Below are 13,986 nucleotides of genomic sequence, written 5' to 3'. Positions count from 1 at the left end.
GCAAAGTTTCCTCCTATTCCCCCAAAGGGAAAAAAAAAAGGCTTTGCTATATTTTCAGTATGTGTTTATATACAAGGGTTAATTCTTGTTAAATTGGGCCTAAAGCAATTAACCTATTTCTTACTGTCAGATTTAATTGTAATTTGACCTAATTGAAGACTAAAACCTGTGCTACATATGTCTGAATTGCCTTTTTATACCGAGTCTGAAACACATTACAGCTGGAATAGGCTGAGCACAGAGGAATGACACAAATTCTAATGTGGAGCTGCTATGCTTTTGGATCGTGTTTGAAGGCTAAGTACTTCAAGGAGATAAAGACACATTCCGCTGATTTCAGTAAGCCTAGAACGGGTTCATTCTAACCTCTCCCTGGGTAACTGTCAGTGAAATTACTCCAGATACATGCCAGCTACAGGTGAAACAAGCTATTCACTTATAAGGAATGATCCAGAATCTAAAGAAAACACAGACAGAGGATGTATTTTTAACAGCTTCCAAACCACTGTTTTCTAAGATTTTGGGGCAACTGCACTAACAAATTGGTCTTGCTATCTCTCTACTATATGTTTATCACATTCCATTATGAAAACAAGGAAATGTATTTGGACCACAACTAGACTCCCCTGTGAACTGAACTAGTGTGACCAGGAATTCCATATTACTATTAGTTCATTTCTTCCTTTTAACCAAAGGTAAAATATATCATCTGAAAACTGTTATTTGTCTTGTATTTTGTTTTTAAAATAAGTATTTTGAAATAGTCCTTCTTTTTAAAGGCATTGTTGTTCAGCGTTGCAAACTACTGGTGTTTAATAGTTGCTTCAAAATAAAAATCAGGAGCACATATATATGTGTGTGTGTGTGTGTATGTGTATGACATAATGTTATATCTATAAACAATCTAAAATTCCATTCTAATTAATAATATGCATTTGAAAATGTAGGAAGACTGCACAGACGTATCCCTTTTCTATTTTAGAAACCTGAGCATCCTACATTGAAGTACAGATAATCAAAAGGCGACCAAAAGTGGAAGGCAGCCTGGAGTATTTGCAAAAAAAAGTTATAAATATTTTGTAACAGCTTGCTGGAGCAGCAGAAATCACTTGACAAGGATGTGGCATCTGTGACACAAGTCTGTGGCATCTGCCATTCTGCTAAAGGTTCTTTTGCCTACACTGGAGACTTCATGGGATGTCTGAATATTTTGGTTTCTACTTCTTTTGCCTGAAAAATGACCAGCAAGGAGGACTATCACATTTTGACAGATGGGGAACAGTTGTTTGGCCTGATTTTGTAAGAATTTACTGTTTTCTTCTTCGTTTAGGTGGATGCTCAGCAACATACTTTCACCTCTGTTGTATACAGAGTCCCCCTTACATGGTAACAGGTAGCAGCAGGACAGAAGGGAGATTTCAACGTTTGACTCAGCTCACACATTACTGACCTACAGCCTAACAGAACTGCACAAAGAGATCCTATGACCCCATAAATATAACAAGTTGTAAAAGGCCATGGATATGTCAACTGATTCATTTCTCTCTTACTGGAAAACTGACATTGCTGCATAACATGATGTACTTTAAAGGTCACTGTGAACAGGACTCTGACAAATCAGGCTTGACAACCACACAGTGAGTCAATGATAACAAAACAAGAAGCTTTAAAATAAGTAAACAATAAAGTAGGTAGAATAGCCGGCATTCTACTCTAGCCTGACTATAACAGAAAAAAACGTAAGTAAGAAAGAAGCGTATTTTCTGTTGACTGGAGCATTTTGAAAAAAATGCCCATCACAGTATGAACTAAGATCCATGATGTTAAGATCATTTCTTTTACTTCCACTTTATTGATATGAACAGTAGCTGTTCAAGTAGCTATTCCAGGAAGAAAAAATTTCATACAGTTCTCTTTCCTATATGCTCATTCTAGAAACAAGTACACAATGTGCTCATTTCTTCAGCGAAAGGCATTTACATTCCTAAGAAGAAATTATGCATCAAACTTCCTGCCCATAATGGTAGTTGCAGTTTCACCTTTTAAGTCTGAAACAGAATGATAAGACTGAAAATAGAATGATGGCATCAAACATATTTAAGTAAAATGTACAATATTAGACCTTTTGGAATAACAAAGCAACAGCTGGTAGATGACCAAGTTTGCAAATGAGAGAGTTTGGCAAGAATATGCTTCTGGCATTCACAAATAGCCTATAACCAAATGTTTTACTCTCAAGATATAGTAAATTGAGTATAGTGCTGATGATTATTGCTTTCTGTGTCTTTCATGCACATATAGATTCACAGTAAATTTATATAACCTAGCTTTATCTGCACACATCAATCTGCTTATTTGTCTCTTAGCAGACAGAAAGGGACATATTGTACCCACAAGACTTGCACAAGCTTTCCAGTTTCTTACCTAAATTCAGAGATAAGAGTTTCCATAAAAAAATTTTTACCCATGTTTTGGAAGTCTTGCTATTGTGCAGTAATGCATTTTGGTTTAGGATCATTTTATTCTTAAACCACTATTATATATAGTGGTATGTTAACTGGATTCAGGATCTAGAGAATAAAGACAAACATACTAGGCTATAATTCTTACTATACCTATCATCAAAATACTACAGTGTTTTGATTTGAATAGAGTACATATTTTGTTCTTTATTTTAAACCTTAGTCTGAAATTATCTTACTGTACCTTGAACTATTGCGGAGTATAGACCTAAACAAATAATGTCAGATTTCTTTTTTATCCCAACTGCTTTGAGCGACTGTAACAATGACAGCAGCACTAAACCTGACTAATTAAATAGGGATTATGTTTGTTTTTCATTATCACAGCAATTAAAGTGTGTAATAGATTACTTTGCTGGAAGCAAGCAAAAGTAAAACATCAGGCACTAGATATATCTATTTTGTAAAACAGGTACACTGCAGAGATTCCTGAACTATAGGTAACCTTCATATGGCAAGACACAGTGCCAGTAGAGTTTAGGTACATGAAACAGATCAGCCACATTTATTATTTGTTTTTAATGAAAATCAAACAGAATTTTAATTAAAAGTAAGACCAGGATGCCAAAATATTCCTTGTGTAATGGTCACTAAAAACTAGATTCTATGACAAGAATGGAGTTGAAATCAGGTTTCAGCATGGCTGCTGCTGTTTGTTTCTATAAAGGAGAGCTCAGATAAAAGGTATATGACTGAGCAGACAGGCTAGAAAAGATGTCAGCTGATCCACTGTACAGGAGCTTGTCAAAAACTGTAAATAGTTCTGCTTTGATAGCACAATTAGATCACTTTATATAGACTGAAATGCTTTGTTATTTGTATGTGTCATTTTCACTGACGTGATATGAAAATTCCCAAGGCGATTTTTATATTTTATCTAAGACTTCCTTTTCCTCATTTAAAGTTGAATGATTTCCTTCTATGGTTTTATCAATGGGCCAGAAAAGCTGATAAGATTGCTTCCTTCCTCTCTTAGATATATTTGGACTTTTGCCATCCCACTTTGAAAAGTAATACATTTGCTCTCCCGTCCTGCTTAGCAGCAAAGAGTGGGAGGCAACTAGCTTCATTCATAAAATGTAGCTAGAAGATTAATGTGATAGAAAAATAAACTAAGAGACAGGTTTAGATTTGAGCTATTCAGGGTCTCAGCCATTGCACCTCCAATAAGCAATGGCTGTAAGTAAGATCACATGAGTACTATGAAGCAAATCTCTTCCTCAAAGAACTGCCTGATTATGAACTACTGTAAACTCTCTTCACAAGGGAAGCAGCAATGGTCCCAAACTCTCCTCCTGCTTTCAGTTACTGTTTCACTCTTCTCTCCCCCCATCCATTACACACTTTTTATATAGAGCTCTATTCTTATCAGTTCTTTGCATGCCACAGTGAAGTAGGTGCGAGGGAGATGAAAACATGACCTCATTTAATCCTGCAATGTACCTCTCCCATGAACAAGAATTACCAGGGCTGCAGCCAAAAGTTATTCTGCACTTGTTCTGTGGGGAAGATCTTTCCCTTCCAGCTTCATCCCCATAGCAGGAAGAACAATTTTGGACTTCAGTATTTCAGTAATCTTCAGTATTTATCCTACATGCTCCTGCATCCAATATTGGACTTTGGCCAACATGCAAGTGAGTGCAGATCTAGGGAGCTTGATACAGCTCTTGTGTATAAATGTTAAAAGGCGTAAATCATTAAAGTTATCTATTTCCTGAACACAAGCATGAAGGCAGTAGCTGTTCTTACAAGATAAACAATATCACATCCTCCTGGACCTGAAGGAAAGAACCAGTCTTGAAATGCTATATATATTGCTTTAACTAAAAAGGACTCCCATCAGTTGGTATAAATAAAGTTTCCATAGCATTTTTGTGTCAGTGTGAGTCATATTTAATTTGTGGGTTAGTCTTCTCATAGAATTTTCATCAGTTTTGTTTTGATGTAGCATTCTCATTTCCTTGTCTAAAAAAACACTTTCTGCAGTGCTTAATGGAATCTAAATTTTATATTTCCAGTCCAGAAATGGATACATTTCACTGAGAGGTGATAAGATTTTTCTTCAAAATAGCATGACACAGTCCATGATTTCATCAGAAGACATCAGTGTGGAATGATACATCGGGGCTTTTACACTACTTCTCTCCCTTGCTTGGATCTCTCAGCTTCAGCTGTAGCAGCATCAGTTGGTTCTGCAACCATTAGGCGGTTCTGGCTATCCACACCAAGACAGATGTGCCCAATTTTGCAGCTACTTTGTGCAGCCTGCTATGCACTCCCTGCAGGATGAAATAATCCGGATTCTTCCATCTGCAAGGCCTGTAAACTATTGTGGGAAAGGTAGCATATGCTGTCTATGCCTATGTCTTATTACACAAGAAATTCTTTTTATGCTTTTTCTTAAGGACAGTATCTGCATGATAACTGGCCTTTATAAGAAATGAATTAGGCTACTTTGCAACAAAAATGTGGCCACTATATACCTATTAAGTACTTTTTCATTATTTGTTCCTTTAAATTCTCAAATTCTGTAAAAGCCTAAACCAACAAATTCTATGCTTCCAAGCTTCAAAAACTAAAGTGCCATCCATTTAAATGCTGAGTACAGCAATTGCAAGGATATGGAACAAATTAAATTCCTAAATTATGATTTGGTTAAGTTGAATATGGCCTGGAAAAATTGCGCTTCTACTGAAAACCAACCTCTTGAGGAAATTTAAGAGGTGAGGTCATAATGTGGGCTACTTACTGCCAGAAGAAAACAATGTCATCCCACGCTAAACTGCTGATTGACCTGGCAGGAATTTGAATATTTGAGGTATTAAGAGTATCATTCTTCAAAAGATTTTAATTTTCAAATACATTTAAAGCTGAGTTTTTACTTTAAAATCTGAAATTTATACCTTTACCACAGTAAAAGCAATATAATTGGGGTGAGAGAAACAACATATTAAGAAATGTTGCAAAGTAATCACTTTTAATTTTCCATGACATAGAAATATGTGGTCTAGTGGCCTGAGTACAGTTGCAAGAGCCAGGAACTTTGTATTTCCAATCCTGTCTGGATCTCCCAATGGCTTTAAAAAAACTCTTCTGACCTCTCCACCTTAGTGTTCCAGAAGGGAGAAAGTTCAGTAAAAAGCAATGGCAATCATCTAATTTTTACTACAAAGGAAGAGATCTATAACTTTCAAATGGAATAGAGAAATTTCTCCAAATTGGACCATTAGGAATAATAAGAAGAGAATATAAAATACAATATTTGCCTCTAAAATTTGCTTCTCTTGTGGACAGTGACAATTTTTTTTTTTCACTGAAGCTGGACCTTTGTAGAAAAGACGAACAAAATGTTGTAGGGATAAAAACACACAGATTCTACAGGAACAGAACAATGTTCTCTAGGAACAGTATTAGTCTAAAAAATCTATATAATTTTCTAGATAGTAGGATCATTTTCTTTGGAACTAGTTTTTAGAAATTTATAGAAAAAGTATAAATTTATTAGGATAATTGTTATGCTCTGATATTTACAGATAGCTTGTCATTTTTCTATCAGAATTGGAAAGTTTAAAGAAAGCAACAGATTTCCATGTCTAACTAACCAAAACTAAACTAAACACTTCAGTGGGCTTCTAGTTGTTTAGACTTTACAATTTTATCTAGAAAGTTCTTTGCCCTTGCTTCTACATTTGGCAACAGAAATATAAGATATCATCTGGCAAATACATAGATTACAGAAGATGAATGAACATCAAGGTATGTCTGAAATTCATTTTTGATCTTAGAAGCAGAGCATTAGGAGACTATTTGCTTTTCTCCTCTGTGTTACAAAGTTGTCAGTGTATGTTACATTTCCACAACAGTTCTAAAACTATGCAGAATCCCAACAGTCAGCACTTCTGAGAAAGATAATGTAGCATTCTCTGCTGCCTCCAACTCTATAGTTTATCTGCTTATCTATCAGTGAACATACATGCTTCTTGAAAAGCATTGATACTAGGCATCAGAAACAATCTTCATATGAGTCACAGCTGTGCCAAGATAGTGGAAAAAGAATGCAGATAGCAGCTGACAAATGCGAATTTATATACTTCCAACAATATACTTTTCAAAACTTATAGAAAATTGACTTGATACTGCTGCTTAACGTATAAATTCTGCCGTATTCATTAAACGAAGCATTAGAGACTGACTCTGCTCTTTCAAAGTCAACAAGAATTCTGATACTGTACTGTATAGGAATGGGAGCAGACTCCTAATGGAAGTTAAGAAGCTAAAGAAATTTAGCTCAAAAGCAAGTTGATTTTCATTTTCTGAACAGCGTTTTCTTTCCTCAAAATAGATCCTCATTCCTCGTGTTTGTTTTTTTCATGAAACTCATGATATGCCTTACCTCAGACAGCATATCTCATATTATAAACAGCTCCCAGAGAACCTTGTCATTTGCCTCTTTGCTAAAGACTTCTTGATAGTTCAGTTCTTTTCCAGAATGTAACTGTGTACTCTTACCATTCTCCTCATTTCTGAAAGCTGTACGTAGAACTGAAAACTACAGAAGACGCATATAGTTCCAAATGAACTGGACAGGTTGTCTTTCCAGCCACATGTTGGCTAGGAATGTATGGCATTCCCAGCTTCAGAAGCATAAATGTACAAGTTGGAAAACAGAACAACTGTACAAATCAGAAAATAAATGCTTATAAAATGATTTCCATCTGTAAGCAGCTTGAAAAACTGCACGTTGTGATTTCCCTCGACTTAAATAACTCAATGATTCTGCAAAGTAATTTACAAACATTTTCTGCACAATAATTCTTGGTCTGTGATTTGAATACTTTTTTAAGTATTTGCCATTCCAAATGAATATTCTGAATGGGGTTCCCAGAAACCTAGGTCAGCTGATAGCTTTTTGTTCCCAAGTCCTTTGTTGACAAACCAGAGACAGAAAATTACAGTGCAGAAGTAGATTTTATAAATGTAGTTTCTTTGTGAAGTATTCTTCCAATTCCAGGCAGTCCTCTGCATCCACTCATCCACATCTTACTGAAAGATTTCTGTTCTTTCTTTCAGAATATTCTTTAGAATTTAAAATAACATTAAAGTTACATAGCTACCCTTCTCCTTTGAAGGCATTTCTCATCTTTTCTGTAATTATGCAAAAAATTTTCAAACTGATAGAAAGATGTTAGGCTCTGATATTTGTTTGATTTTGTGCACTTGAACTGTTCTCATCCTATAACCTGACTGTGAACAGTATTTTTTTTGCATGAGTCTTACACTAGTATTCATTTCCAAGTGTTAGTGAGACAGTATTGTTTTAATGTTATTTGAATTGTGATAGCATCTAGAAACTCCAGCTCTAGACCCAACCTACTATGATATCTGCTGTACAAAGTCAGTACTAAAAAACAATTTAAAAGACAGAAGCAGTTATTCACTCTGCTAAGACATGATCGACCCCTTCCTTATATTTCCAGTAGACTTCATATATCCGTTCCTAAATGTTCCAAGTGATTGTGTTTCCAGCACTTCCTCTGGGAGACCATTTCACAATTGGATAAGTCTCACTGTCACAAAGTTGTTCCTCCCATTCAGCATAAATTTTCTGATTCCTTTCTCAATTGTAATGTTTCTGTTTGCATTGCCCAATACCTCTCTTAGAATGGGATCCCTGTTAAAAAGGGCCACAATGGCGTTTTGATGGTTTGGTTCTTTCACAGTTCATATTTTCACACTTTATAGGAAGTAATAAACTCATCACAATTCTCTTGTGGTATATTTTGAAGTTAAATAAACAACTGAGTAAAGCCATTGGGACAGCCTGTACCAGAACAGTATCAGCCTGCAATTATATAGACAGAAAAGTTTCTTCCTCCTAGGCTTAATCTGCAATGTTTTCTTTCTGCACAATCCTATTTGCCATTGCACTGCTCTTGCTATCATCATTTTTACATCACATTTTGTTGATCACTCTACAGTCCTTTTTCACTTCAGTCAGTATTTAAATTAATTTTCTTTTGGTTGATAATCTGGGAGAAGATGGTGATAACCTGCATCATTGCCTGTGCCTTAAACCAAAACCTTTAAGCGCACACCTGTAAGATTAGATTCTTCTTTAGTACAGGAGGAAAAGAAATGTGCTTTTGAATTTAAGTTCCAACATAGCTGGCAAATTTGACATAGTAATTGACAACTGTGAAGCTCTGAGTGCCCAAAGAGAAATTAAGAATGTTTTTAAGTTAGAGTTTTTAATTAAATGGTATAGGGAAAACTAAAACATCCCTTTATTTGTAGGCTGTGCATATAGATACTATAGGTGTAAAGCCTAATGATCACACTTTTAAAAAATACTGCTTTCTAGTTGATACGCCTAAACCTCAGCAGATGAGCTCTAGCAGTGGATTATTCTATGAGTCTATATATGTGAATCTGTTGGTCACTCCACTGTTCAGGCAGAAGAAATCTTGCTTGCTGTTAAAGTGAAAGCAAACTGGTTGCCAAACATCTGTGAGAAATTGAACACTACCCATTTCTAATCTGAAACCTGAGTGGACAGCTAGTTGTTGGCCTCTTCTGTCTAGACTGATGCAGTTCCCCACTCCCACCTCTGTGTAAAAGGGTCAGCCAGGAATCTGCAGGCCAAAAAAGAAAATGGTCCAAATGACTAATGCTTTTCATTCAAGTAATCAGAATTCACTTGCACACTCTTTTCTCCCACCTCCATCAAAACATCAGTAACAGGAAAGCATGATTTTGAAGTTGATAGCTATGAAAATAAAATGTCTGGCACAGGTTCTAAGAAAAAGCATGCCCTGGTTTTAATTTGTATTACGTAGAGGGCCTCTAAAAGTGAAAAAGCATGTGGTGTGCTCAAGGCCCCTTCCAACTAAAGTACTGGAAGGAGAATAAGTTCATTTATGCTCTCATTTTACTTACAATCCTTTTCATGTGAAGGTGTGCTTTTTAAATCTTTTTCATCCTTAACTCTTTTTTTTGGGTTTTCTACCTCTAATAAAAAGCTGTCATCCAAAGTCACTCTTAAGCTTCCCAAATTCCCACAGATAGATTGGTAAAGTGATTTATGGCAATTTATTTAAAAAAAATCAAAACATGTGAGAGATGTCTAAGTTTGCATGCCACTACTTTGGTAAGAGCAACTTATAGATAATTAGAAGCTGATTTTCGAAATGTTGATCACTCAGAAATTCAACTCTGAATACAACACAAATATGACTGACTATGAAGTTCTACACACGTAAGGAGTAGAACTGCTACCTCCATAGTATAGCAGTGGGCTGTAATGAATTAAATATCATTACACTGGCAAACTAGAAAGATTTGGCTGCAGTAAATTAACATGAGACAGAAGTTAGTCATGGTTAACAGGTCAAGATCTCAACAGAGCTGAGCTCTAATAAGACTGGAGTAATGCCATGATAGATCACAGTATCAGTGGAAGGAACCTGGAGAAATGTAATGTTGATGGAGTCTCATACATTTCATCAGTTTTGAAAATGTGCATTTTTGTCATTTAAAACCACTAAATCTTCTGAATAAGAGTTGTTTTTCTACACTTCAATCTCTGCCATTTTTATTTGTGAGACGGGAGAGTATCAGCTTGTAAGATGACCCTATTTTTATTTCAACAAAGCCTTTAGCATTTAATCATTATAATATATTTTCGTATCCAGTAAATTAGATATGAGAATTTGTATAGTAACAGCTGTGATTAACTATGCAAAATGCCTCTTTTTAATTCCCATGGCATTATCTCTATTGACTACTGGATTTTTCTTCTTCAAAACAACGTTAAGTATAGCTGTGAATTCTACTGTATTTTTATTCATTTTTAATAGCTTAAATGTTATGATTCATGGGAAGTACTTTTTGCCTTTAATGACACAGTATCCAAAAGGTTTATGTTAAATCCTTAATCATATTCCTCCTGTCTCCGTTTTTGCACTTAGGTATAAAAACAGAAACATTCAGAGAACTACAAGCATGGAGAAAGATCAAGGATCAATCTCAAGTCTTCAAGATTTAACGTAGTAAAAATGTGATTTTACTAAAAGTAAGCTTTAAGGTATTTTCAAGCTTTGTGTCTCCGGTGTATTCAATCAAATACCAAGTTTGAACTCAAACTTCAAGAGAGTGATCATCAGGCTATGATTACTACATCTACTGTGATGTGCTTATCACTAATCTTCATTGCGGTTATGTGTACTTTATATTTTTTAACTGAGATTAGAATCCAAATCTTCATAGCTACTATGCACTTAATACACTAGATAACACATTTGACAAACACGAATCCACATCTTCATAGCTACTATACTATATACACGGTTAAACAGTCTCTGCCCAAGAAAATATAAAATCTAAAAAGGACAGACGGAAATCTGGAAGAAGGTGATATTTTTTCCATTCTACAGGTTTTGAACTAAAACAGAGTGCGATTGCAAGCTTAACCCAAAACATAATGGTTTCTATGGGCTCTGGCTAGACTTTTGGATGATTTCAACATTGTTTCCAAATGTTGCTTCAGTAACTGCCAGACTGTACACAGTAAAACACACCGGGTTTTGGCAAGATGGTGCAACAATGAGTATTCTGCCAGGCTGCTCTGTGGAATATGTGATACCGGCAGCCAGGACACCACCGATCACCTTTGTGAAAGCCTGTAAGCACATACTGGAGGATTCTGTAGATCTGGGTGTTTCTGGAGACTTCCTTCTGTTTACCAACAGTGTGTCTTTATGACACCTCAAGGGCAATCCAAATTTATGACTGTGTAGATCATCAGGGAATGTAGCCTTTAGGACACTATTGTAGGCATTCTTATCTATATAGATGAAGTCTAAATGACTTACTCAATGTCACATTTGAATCTACATCTAAGCTTCACATAATTCAGAAATAACCTGTTCCTCTAGTTTGTGTCCTTAAGAAATTAAATGTTTCAGTTCATCCAAACATATACAAGTTTGGATGCTTCTGTAGACTTGAGTTCTTGTAGACTCGAGTCTGCAAAAGTAGGGCAAGAAATCTCATAAAAACGTGTGTGACTTCAAGGCAAGTTCCATGCAGGGTGTGGCTGCAGAATCAGACCTCATGAAGGGCTTATTTTGCTCACCTTTTCCATAAACCTCTCTGTTGATCTGATTCTGTGCATACGCTATTGGGTATGTATATTTGAGCTATACAGACATTCTCTGAAAACCCCAAAGTAGGATGTATTATATTTTATGGAGGATGAAGAGAAAACACAGATGGTCTTATTTTCATTGTAGTGGCTTAAGAAGACTGTAAGTAATGAGCTAAATCCATGACACAGACAAATTAAACTAAAAAAAAATCAAGGTTGTCTGTACATTTCATCTTTCACTAAACCTGTATGTCAGAGTTGGTTCATACTTTTTATAAAGATAATGGACCATGTTTGCTAAGACTCATGTACTTTGTTAGATTTTAATCACTATTTTTAAAATAAAATACATTATGATAGATATTATAATTCATATTCTCATTCAGTTCATATTGCTTTTTATAATGCATTCTTAGAAATTTTAAACTGAAATGGTTCTTTATTAATATTGTATTTTCCATTTTGTTTACACATATAAAATTACTGCTTTGTTGTTTTAAGACTTCTGATAAATGTAGAGTTCCTAATGTTGAATTTTCTCAGAGAATTATTTGCTGTCAGAAAGAAAAACATGTCTAACTTACTTCCTATAATTCTTTCTACTGAATATACCAGGTAGCATCTCTGTGTCAGTGAATGCAATATATTTCTTACTTCAGTAGTGTCAGAATATCATCTACTAACAGAGATGCTGCAGTATATGACTTTCCTGATGGTTTTTCCATTTGTAAGAAATACAGCTTCAAAAAAAAATCAAGCACTGTATTGCAACAAATATTCATATGATTAAAAAGCCATCACTTCTAAGCAGCGGCTTCTGAAAGAATACTTCTCAAAGTCTTGCTCTTGCAACAGCTTCATCCTTGTAACCTAATCATTTCCGTTTGACTTGTGCAGACACTAGGATCTGTTAACACAGACAGAAGTAGTTCCCTTGTGGTTATCCAAAAATGAAGTGAATGGATTTTTTTTTCCACTTGTTTTCTCATTATAGATTTGATCTTGCCACTTTACACTAGCTAACTCTCTCAGTGATACCAAATAGGAATGCTGACATGAACTACATGACAGACCCCAGTATCATTTCAATCAGAAAAGTCCCAGTACAGTAGAAAGCAGTTGCAAAAGATGTGTTTACTGCTTTTAATTTTCATCAGGGCACATTAAGCTAACATTTTAAAGCTTCAAAATATATCAAACTGTACAATCTCAGATGAATGTATTTGCTTGAGATTTTAACAAGTAGTATGTAGCCACAGGCCCCCTGAAAAATCAAAGATCAACCTGTTTACAATGTGCCTTACAAAACAGCCTTCAAAGCTTTGGGTTCTGCAGACTCTTTAAGTGGCATGTTAAAATACACAGTAGGTCAAAAAGAATAATGTGTAACATTTTGACTATTTCAGTCTGTTCTATATGTTTGTTTCTTTATTGAACTCGATGTACTGAATATAAATAACAAAATTTGTAATCTTGCAGCTTTTGACAGCTGCACAAACTGTATGCAACAGCAGTATGAAAACCATGCTAACATTATTTAAAGTTTACCAGCTTCCTTCCATTATTGTTACTGCCTCAGTTAAGAGAGTATTATAGGAGTGAACAATGCAAAGATATTTTTAAATGCAAACTTGTATCTCATGACCTTGTAGTCTCCACCACTGAGAGTTAACAGCCCAATAAGATGCTTAGTTTAGTCAGTGAAAAAACGAATACTGACTTCTGTAAGCTCTGTAAACACTGTTTCAAATAATTCTCAGGCCATTCAATTCTTCCTTAAAATGACATATTAACCTGCCTCTTTTTATTTTATTTTTTTTTAATTTTTATTTTCTTCTTTTATGTCTGGGTCCTGAAGGATATATTATGCATAAATGTGCATAAAACACATTTCATATTACACAAATACTCATCTAACTTCCTCTGAATGTGTATTCCACATGCTCAGAACTTTTATTTTATACTGTCTTTTGACATAGATTTGTTCAAATCCAGACTTTCTAGTCACCTGCTTACTCCTCACATACAGCTCATCCCTTAACTTACCCAATTTATTCTAATCGATTTACTCATTCCTCCTACAAGCATATATCATGCTCAGCTCTTCTCTCCTGCCCCCTGTCAATGCTGGCATCTTTCTCTTCTCTGTTTTTAGCTCACTGGCCCTGGTCTAGCAGCACAGATACTGCAGGGGATGATGAGGACATCTCAGTGGGTTTTGCAACTCTCCCCCAAGCAGAGACAAGGGAAAGCAGGGTAAGCCTTACCATCTGCTCAGACAGCCAAGTTCTATATAGCTCTGACTCCTGCTGCAATGAG

This window comes from Rhea pennata, chromosome 11 (assembly GCF_028389875.1).
Source record: "Rhea pennata isolate bPtePen1 chromosome 11, bPtePen1.pri, whole genome shotgun sequence".
NCBI classification, from domain to species: domain Eukaryota; kingdom Metazoa; phylum Chordata; class Aves; order Rheiformes; family Rheidae; genus Rhea; species Rhea pennata.
Note: the sequence above shows the minus strand (reverse complement) of the source record.